Consider the following 11,441-nt stretch of genomic DNA (forward strand, 5'->3'; position numbering starts at 1 on the left):
GAATGTATTTATTATTGGTAATAAAAAGTTTAAGCACACACACACACATATACACACACACATATGTACGTATACACGTGTATCTTATGAATGCATTCACACACCCATATTCAAGCAGACGCTCATACATATATATGTATGTAAGTATGTATGTCTCCATATATCAATGTATATATTAGTATATATATATATATATATATAGATAGATAGATAGATAGATAGATAGATAGATAGATAGATAGATAGATAGATAGATAGATAGATAGATAGATAGATATTACAGTGTTCGATAAATAAACTGTCGTCTAAATTACACATAAGTGGAAATAACGCTGGCATCTCATTTTAACAGATAAATTTACCAAAATTGCATAAAAATATCTTGAAATACTAAAGAGTAAATTTATTCAATAAAACAGCATTGGTTTCAACCACGGCCTCTTGCAGCACTTCTGGTTCCGAAGGCATAATCCTTGCCTCCAGTTCAACTTTGGTGTTACAAGGAGTTTTGTTGGTCTCTCGCACACCTAACAACAAAGGTAGTAGCAGCCTGAGGAGTTAGGTGGTCACATATTAGGAGTGGTCAGATGTGGTCGTAGAAATTGTCAGACAGCCATGACTGGGTCCTCTTGCTTGTGTGGCATGGTGCAGAGCCCTGTTGCCAGACATAGGGTCTTCCAGCAGCCACCCTCTTGACTCGGAGCAGCCCTACCGCCTCCAGGCACTTGATGTAGGCCTCCGTGTTGAATCTGAGGCCATGAGGGAAGATTATTGGAGGCATAACATCGCCATCACTAGTGGTCACTCCAAACACCATGATGTTGACTGGATTTTTTTTTTTTTTATCACTCTCGGAATATGTTCTGGGGACTCAGATTGACAACCAACACTGAAATATTCGTATTAGAGCTTCCAGCACGAATGCCAAGTACAGTACAGAATGGCAGTAGAGAATATCTTTTCCAGATTTCCGGCAGTGTAAATTGCGTCATGATGCTGTTTTTCTCACTGTTTTCTACTATACCGTGTAGTCGACAAAATCAGAAACAAACAATGCCCATGCGTGAAATTAAGAATATAAAATGGTGACAATTTACTCATCGCACCCTGTATATGCCTATTCATGCACATGTACACACACATACACACATATACATAAATATATACAATGTAAGATATAAGTTAGATGTAACGTAACCATCTAAGGGACATATATATATATACACACACACATATATATATATACATACATATATATATATATACATATATATATATATACATATATATATATATACATACATATATATATATATATATACATACATATAAATATATATATATATATATATGTATATATTTATATATATATATATATATATGTGGTGGGGATCTATGTGTGAGTGAATGTATTCATACATACAAATTACAAATATATGTATAAATACACATATATACACTTTAAAATCATAATTTAAAATGTCTAAAAAAAAACAATAGAACATTATATCACAAAAATTCAGTTATTAAATCAATATTCAATTAATAACCAATCAGACGGTATTAGCAACTGGGTCAAGCTTTGCAGACAAGGCAAGTTCAGACAATAGAAAGTAAAGTGGAATCATTTGAAATGTCCAACTTTATCAGCTGAAATTTATTTCCCCATGTCAGTATCTGTGACATTGTGTGATCGACAATGATAACATCTTGAGATTTTCTTAAAGAAATACCAGGAAGGTTTTTTTTTTTATGTCTACTGATCTTTTATCTAATCTGAATTTTTATCTTCTCTTTAGGGTCAAAAAACTTTGCAGACCCTACGCTGAGGGAAATGCTTACACATCTGGGGAGTTGCTGTTATATGTGCATTCATCCTAGTTCGTATCCAGAGAAAGGCCAACTGACTGTATTTTTAACCTTTTGTTATTGGACTTTTTTTAGTTATTGGATTGTAGCCATGCTGGGGCATCTCCTTGGAGTTTCTAGTCGAATAAATCGACCCCAGTACTTCTTCTTCTTTTAAATTTTGGTCCTTATTCGATTTATTTATTTTGCCGAAAAACTAAGTTACAGGGACTTACACAAACCAACTCTGTTTGTTCCCCCGCCATCGCTTGACAACTGACGCCGGTGTGTTTATGTACCCCGTAAAATAGCGGTTCGGCAAAGGAAACCGATAGAATAAGTACTAGGCTTACAAAGAATAAGTCCTGGAGTCGATTTCTTCGACTAACACTCTTTAAGGCGGTGTTCCAGCATGGCTGTAGTCAAATGACTGAAACCAATAAAAGAGTAAATGTGTGTGCATGTGTGTGTGTGTGTGTGTGTGTGTGTGTGTGTGTGTGTGTGTGTGTGTGTGTGTGTGTGTGTGTGTGTGTGTGTGTGTGTGTGTGTGTGTGTGTCTATGTGTGGCTTAATCTTTATTGATAAAGAATGACCAATATGGTCAAAATAACATCACAGCCTGCCGGCCATATTACTCTGTTTTGCATTATTTCTGAAGCAATTCTTTTCTGTCAGTTATAAAACTAGCCTTTGTAATCCATTTTGTCTTTTTAATCGGTTAATGTTAATGGTTCAGAATTCATAATAAGACAATAAAGAGTTTATTTAACGAACTACAAGATACTAATTTGTGACGAGAGGATATTGGATTGAATCGAACTCGATGTATTGAGGAACCAGATGCTATGCATCTAAAATAAAAGGTTAAACCTAATCCCAGAAAAACGATGCCGCATAAGATTTTCAATTTAAAATCGAAACGTAATAAAAAAAAAAGTATTTAACTACAGTGAAGTATATAATAAGTAGGTATTCTATTATTACTGTAAAAATAAGCAAATTAAAATACTAATTATTAAATGAGTTGTTGGATATAAAGTGGTGTATTTAATTACTGGTTAGCGCTACTCTGGGACTTTCTGCAGTTCTGTTTCTGTATCTATTGAAACGAGCCCATTAAAAACTTGATTTTATCAAAATACATGGAGATATAAAGGAAGCAATAATACTCCTACCGTATTTAAGCTCACTAAACTATTTTTCCAGAATACTGCAATACTACATTTAGTCTGGTATCCTACTGACCCGATAAAGGTCACAAAATCATTCACTGAATAGAGATTATATAATGAGCTTAATTAATCTAATAATTTACATTTTTATGGTTGTTTCGCCAATATAAATTATAAATTGTTAATTGGAGTTTTTCATGAACGCACAATAATAATTTCTTGGTCACAAGTATTTGTGTGTCAATATTTCACTGAATGTACGCACGTTTAAACATTGAGAGGGAATTATTTGTTTATGCGTGATGACAGTAAAATATTAGCTGGACAAATTATTAGTGCGGCAGATTACAATCTACAGAATCAGCGGACGGAATCTTGCTACCGGAACTGTGATATAACCGTTCTCAATAGACTTAACACTCAAATGTTGAGCTGGCAGAATCGTTAGCAGACCAGGCGAAATGCCTAGCGGTATTTCGTCTGTCTTTACGTTTTGAGTTCAAATTCCACTGAGGTCGACTTTGCCTTTCATCCTTTCGGGGTCGATAAATTAAGTACCAGTTGCGTACTGTGGGAGTCAATCTAATCGACTGTCCCCCTCCCTCAAAATTTCGGGCCTTGTGCCTAGAGTAGAAGAGAATTGTTAGCACACTGGGTTAAAAACGCTGAGCAGCATTTCGTCCTTCTTTACGTTCTGAGTTGAGTTGAAATTCTGCCAAGGTCGACTTTATGTCTCATCCCTTTCGGGGTCGGTAAAATGCACGAATAAAGTATTTGGGTCGATGTAAACGACTTGGCCGCTCCCCGAAAACTGCTGGTCTGATGCTAAAATTTAAACCGTTGTATCTAATAACATTCAACAATAGGCGCAGGCGTGACTAAGTAGTAAGAAGTTTGCTTCCCAACCACATGGTTCTGGGTTCAGTCCCACTGCATGGCACCTTGGGCAAGTGTCTTCTACTATAGCTTCGGACCGATCAAAGCCTTGTGAGTGGATTTGGTAGACGAAAACTACTGTGTGTCTGTGTTTGTCCCCCACACGCCATCACTTGACAACCAATGCTGGCGTGTTTGCGTTACTGTAACTGGGCGATTTGACAAAAGAGAACGATAAAAAAAAGTACTAGGCTTACAAAGAATAGTCCTGGGGTCATTTGTTCGGCTAGCGGCGGTGCTCCAGCATGGCCGCAGTCAAATGACTGAAATAAATAAGAGAATAAAAGAGTAAAAGAATAATTCTTTCCATCTGGACCTGCAAGTGTTTTCTTCTGCACAACAGAGTTTATCTACTGATTATTCACAAACGCTGTATCTAACAGCGGCGACAGTTTGGCGTTCCCTCTCGGGATGGGGGCACCACAGAATCCCAGAGACCGGCCTTATGAGCCTTAGACTCGGGAACCAAACTAGAACCAAATCCTGTGCTAGGATTTCATCAACGACTAAGATAAGAGCGTCTATAATATCCACAAAGATTATTTTACGTTGGCAATATATTTATACCTAACCGTTACATACAGTGGTGATTAAAATATTTTGTATTACAGATTGGTTTTGAAAGAAAGCACAATTCAAATACAATTGTGAATGGAAATATTTCTTCTGGATAAAGGGAACTGGAGTCGTTTCGTCAGCCTAAAATGTTCATTTAGGTGAAGTTTTGAGTAGTATGGTTTCCACTAGAATGTCTAACACTAGACACACGTAATGCAGTCATTTTTAGGTCATTACTTGAATGGCAATGGGAAAGAATTTGATACAGTTTCATCTATTGATTGATGGTTATTTCACTTCAATTTTACCCTTTAAATACAATCACAAACACAAATCCCCCAAAATACACATTACTACTCTTTGGAAGCCGAATCTTAAGAACATATCCCATGTAAACAGACGCTAACATTTATTTGGCAGTTTAGAAAAGTTTGAACAAATATCTTCAAGCTTCCATTCAAATTTACTGAAGATATTTACATGCTGTTTCTGTCTCTATGACACTGAATTTTTTCATAAGAATGTAATAAAAACATGATTTTAGTGTTTTTTATCGACAATAGCAAATTTTTACTATTCTGTCATATATTGGCTACAGACAGCGCAGACAGAGCAATCGATTTAGGCAGATGAAAACAGACGATTGTGTCATTAGATAAATTTATATACTCCCAATATTAAATTGTCCATCCATCACTCAGCACAAACATATTGTGAAAGTATTCGATTCATACATCATAGAATAACTATTAGTCAAGAGCAGCAGTATAGAAAATAGTCGTTTCACAAAGAAATAGATTATTAATAGGACACCCACTTCTGATATATATTTTGTATCGCTTGGTAAAGAGGAGTATCTTTCAGATAACCCTGTAATCCCCTTTCCAAGTGATTGATTCTTGTTTCAGATTAAGAGTGAGAAATCGGTCACCTAGATAAGATAAGGATCCAAGTAAATTTTCGGGTTAAAGGGATATAACCTTGCACGGTATATCGAGAATCTGGCAGTATGTTTGATTCTTACAGCAATGTATTATATTCTTCGGGGCTATATAGATATTAGTGATGTGGGTGAATGAGAAATATTTGCGTTACCATGCTAAGGACAAGAACCACTGTGTTATCAGTGAGTTAGCTGGGGGATTCCACAATGAAACGGACATACATGTTCTTATGATGACTACAGAATAAATAAACAAAAGCAAAATTTGCGCACATATTCCAAATACATGAAATATATATTAATTCATGCTTTCTAAATTATAGGGACTTCTGTGTAGGGGTTCTCTTCAATGGGTTTCATTTTAAACAAATTAGTGAGAAATACACTCCTTTAAAGAGAGTTAATGACTCACAAACAAGTTCTCCAGCGAAACATTTGTCTAAAACTGCTAAAATATTTAGATGCCATCGTGACTTCCTACACGGGTTACTCAGTTTGCGCATTGGCATCTTTCTACTTGCAGGATGGACTAAAATGTTTTGGAATTTTTGTAATTTGCTCTTTTTCTTTTATTCTATTACTTTATTTAGTCATTGGACTACAACCCTGCTGGAGCACCGCCTTCAAGGTCTTCATCGATGAAATCGATTTCAGTACTTACATGTTTAGAAAATTTGGAAGCCTGACACTTGTACTAGTTTTCTCTTTAAGCTGAAGAGCTTCGAAATCACAGGAATATATACAAGGTAACATCGATTGTCAAGCGGTGTGAGAAGAAACAAAGAAACACACAAACATATACACAGCGGACACACTTTCCATCAAGCATATTCGCCTACAAGGCATTATTCGGCCTGGAGCTCTAGTAAACCATATTTGTCCAAGGCAAGTGTGCAGTGGGATTGAATACTCATGCACACTTGGATCGAACATATTAGTAGTCACCTGATCTCTGTCAGCTAAATGGCCAGCTACACTTTGTATCGATTATATTTAGATGTTTCGAACCTTAAATGACAATAACGCAATAAATGGTAAAGTTCTCACACAAAAACAAAGGAGATTGTAATGTTCTGAGAGTAGAGATAAATATACATGTAGTTAAGATGTTAGCTTCGCAATCAATTTGCTTCGCTAAATATTTTGCTTCGCTAAAAATATATATATATATATATATATATATATATATATATAAACAGGGTGGGATGAGTAAATTGTCACAATTTTATATTGTTTATTTAGCGTATTGTTTGTTTTGGATTTTGTCGATTAAACAGTATAGTAGGGTCAGTTGGGCACCCTCTGAGAGAAAATCAGCTCCATGATGCAATTCACACTGCCAAAAATTTGGAAACGACATGCATGCTGTACTGCTTAGCATTCGCGCCGTAAGCCCCAATAGGTATATTTCAAATTGTTTGGGTATGAATCTGAGGACAGTGCAATCTGAGGACATGTACAGAGAGTGATAAAAATCAAACATCCAGTCAACATCATGGTGTTTGGAGTGATCACTAAAGATGGCGACTTTACACCTCCATTCATCTTCCCACACGGCTTCAGACTCAACACGGAGGCCTACATCAAGGGCCTGGAGGAGCTAGTGCTGCTGTGCGTGAAAAAGGTGACTGCTGGAAGACCCTATGTCTGGCAACAGGACTCTGCACCATGCCACACAAGCGGGACAACCTAGTCCTAGCTGTCAGACAATGTCTGCAAGCACAGCACCCCTAACATCTGTCCACCTAACTCCCCAGACTGCAACCACCTTGATTATTATGTGTGGGGCGCGGTTGAGCGAGAGACCAACAAAACTCTTTGTAACACCAAAGATGAACTGAAGGCAAGGATTATGGCAGCATTCATCAACTTAAACAAGAGGACTGTCCAGAAGAGTTGCAGGAGATTCCGAAGTCGTTTGGAGGCCGTGGTTGAAGCTAATGGTGATCTTATTGAATAAATTTACTCTTTAGTATTTCATATTTTTATGTAATTTTAGTAAATATATCTGTTAATATGAGATGTCAGTGTTATTTTCACTTTTGCGTAATTTAAACAATATATTCACCGCACCCCGTATACATGCATACATACATACATACATACATACATACAAACATACGTGTGTGTGTATGTGTGTGTGTTTGTGCATGATTATATCTGTATGTCTACCTCGGGAAAGAGCAAGAGAGAGAACGAGCATCCGGTACCATATTGCAGAAGCCATTCTAATCTGTTATCAGATCTTTATACTTTTCTATTTCACCTCACCAAATAAATAAATAAATAAATAATTAAATAAATAAATAAGCAAACAAACAAACAAATAAACAAATGAATGAATTGCAAATACAAGTGTCATAGATTATTAAGATGTTATTTTAAAAATATTCACCACGTTCCTCTCATCGAAATTCATACAAATCTTAAGATGCACGTACAAAGAAAGTAGTATTTCTTCCTCGCTAAATACACACAGTAGAACTTCTGTTTCGTCTCATTTCATTATAATTTTTTGCTTTCTGTTCACAGTAATTGCATAATAAATTGTGAACAATCAATTGAAGAGACTCTCTAAGTAATGATGATGAACTCTGTCAGTAGTTCTCAGATTTGCTGAGTAGCACTGCAATTATTTCAAAATCGATGACGGTACTAATTTTCGATTCGTTGGAAACAAAGACGCTTTCTAGAAATTTCTTTAGCGTCACGTCATCAAGACTAGACACAAACAATATTTCATTATAAATTAATAAACAAAAGATCTAATGTGTTAAAGGCAAAAACTAAGTCGTCTTTGAAAAGTTCAAAACCAACTTCATCAACCTGCAGCCTTCGCCATAATGTTATTTTCAGTCAATTGAAGAAGTGGTTTCATAGATTCGAGCAATTGTAGTGATATCACAGAAATGTCCACACACACACACACACACACACACACACACACACACACACACACACACACACACACACACACACACACACACACACACACACACACACACACACGTATTTATATATTCCATCTTTGAATTTCTCTACATTAAGACCTGAAATGTAAGATCTTCTCTACCCTGATGAGGGAGGCTTGCTTCATCCTATGTTAAATGTATACATACGGCCGCATTTTGTAGACTAAATCCACCAACGTTATTATGGATCACCGAGACCCCAGGAACAGCTGATGGATTCATAATACCATTATTCCACTCCTTTAAATTTCCCTGTCATTTGTACTCTGAGTAACTTCGACCTATTTATATAAATACTTATATATTTATACATATAAATTCATCATTCATCATATGAAATTTTCCGCCTTTTGCCTTCTCTCGTGTTGCATGTATACTTATATACATATTTTGATTTGATGTACTTAATATATTTAATATATTTGATGTGTCTAATTTGTGTATCCTAATCATTGCTTCTATACCTGCTCAAACTGATCTCTCTTATAGCTTCTCTTTACTCTGTGAAATGATGCTCTTTGAGCACTGCAATACAAAGAATATCAGGATCTCATCTATGAATATATATATATATATATATATATATATATATATATATATATATATATATATATATACATATATATATATATACATACATACATACATACATACATACGACGAACTTCTTTCAGTTTTTGTCTACCAAATTCACTCCCAAGGCTTTGGTCGGCCCGAGGCTATAGTAGAGGACACTTGCTCAAGGTGCCACGCAATAGAACCGAACCAAGAACCATGTGGTTGGGAAGCAAGTTCCTTACCACACAGCCACTCTTGCGCCAGGAGGACCTATGATGGCCACTCAAATGTAGCTGTAATGTAATCTGCATGAACGGACTGCAAACATTATTGTTGAAGTGTCTTTGAGAGTAATTAGAAGTAATTATAAAGTTAAGTTTGTCGAGGCTTATATGAAAGCAGAATAGCATATGGATTTTGATACTAATAAGGAATTATTATATTCATTATATTAGTACGATGATAATTGTATAATAGACGAAGCATGAAGAATTTTAAAGTGTCTTAAGTGATAAAAGAAATGGGGAAATGTTTGTTCACCTGAAGAATTGGATGCATGAGAATGTTGCTAAGTCCTCTAGATTTGAAAGAAACATTGCGCATGTGTGTGGAGGATAGAAAAGAGAAAGAGATGTCAAAGTAACAGAGAGTATATTGGGGATGTGACAGAGAACTGTTAGTATAGTTCTTTTTCCTTCTTTTCCTCTGTCTCTGTCTGTCTCTCTCTCTCTTTAAGTATAGACATAATAGTTTATATATATTATTATACACATGTATAATTACACAGTAAGACACGTTGGACAGCGTATTTCCTAGATATAAATACCGCATTATTATATGTGAACACACGCACACACAAACACAATGTATATATATGTTTATACATGTGTGTGTGTGTGTGTGTGTGTGTGTGTGTGTGTGTGTGTGTGTGTGTGTGTGTGTGGTCTTATCAATAAGTATCCAGACTGTTGCCATAGTAACAAAGCGAAAGCACGAAGAGTAAAACCGCTTGGCACATATTGACCTCGAACTCTGCTGTTCAGTAAGTTTTAACGTTCTAGCTCACTTCCACTGTTTACAGCAGTGCTTGGAAGGAAGGTGTGTAGTGTGTGATCCTCGCATTGACCAAGACAAAGAATGTTGAGCAGAAAATTTTGCCAAAAGCTTGGCGATAGCTGCTCACAGGTCTACGCAAAGTTTTCAAAAAGTTTTCATTGTTCTCGATACAGTCAAGATCTTGTGCTACTGAAACCCGAGTGTCTTTTTGGTTAGCTGAAAGCAGTTTTGGCACAAAGTTGGCAGACACGAGTCTCATACCCAAATCGTCAGTGATAATGAACGGAACTAAACCGTAACTAATCTGCACATCTTCTGATAACTTACGGATGGTGATTCGATTATTCCTCCTCACAGCTGCACGCACATCTGCGATGTTTTTCTCAGTTCTGCTGGTTGCGAGTCTCTCAGAACGTTCGTCAATATCGACATTTTTTCGGCCATCTTGGAAACGTCTGAACCACTCGTACACCTGATTTGTGTGCGGCGCATACACTCCTCTCCATACAATTTCTACAACTTTGCGTAGGCCTCTGAGCGGGTATCACCATGACAGCTTTCTCTCTCATGGTTAATGCAACGATGATACGCTATACACGTTCCTTCCCGGCACTGCTATAAACAGCAGAAGTGAACTAGAACATTAAAGCTTAGTGCACATGCACAGCAGAGTTCAAGGTCAATCATTGCCAAACAGCTTTACTGAGCATACTTTAGCTTCGTTACTATGGCAACAGTCCGGATACTTATTGATCACACCTCGTACATATATGGATATATGACTGCACATTTAAACACGCGCCCATATGGGTACATATGGCCATACACTCACGCACACGCACACATGCACAAATAGCATATCTTGTATGTACAATTAGATATACAACTGCTACTAGTGGGTCTATAGCCTCACATCTGCTTCCAGTGTTGTGGTTTAGCTATCACTGCACCTAGATGTATTAGTAGTTATGATATTCAGAACAAATATAGGACAAATTATGATAAATACGAGTTTATATAATTTGTCCCTACGTACGTTTCACCAGTGTGGCTTTTTGAGCTCTACTCTGGCTGTTCCAAGTGCAATTGGAGCTTTAATCCCATTAGATTACATATATACGTATATGAATATATATGTATGTATGTATGTATGTATGTATGTATGTATGTCTCCTTTTTCATTAGACTGGCAATAAACCCATGTGTTTTAGGAGATCAAAGAACTGTTCAGCTGATATAACTGTGAAGGATGCTACTAGGAAAAGAGAAGGAAAATAATTTCAATAATTAGTTTTTATCTCATACCCAACAACACTCACCCGGACAATCTAGTTTTGTTTTAGTTAAACATGTTACAACCACAGATTTTTCCAATGGTGCACTTCGAAAAATCTAAGA

This window comes from Octopus bimaculoides, chromosome 12 (genome assembly GCF_046866305.1).
Source record: "Octopus bimaculoides isolate indiv1 chromosome 12, ASM4686630v1, whole genome shotgun sequence".
NCBI lineage: Eukaryota > Metazoa > Mollusca > Cephalopoda > Octopoda > Octopodidae > Octopus > Octopus bimaculoides.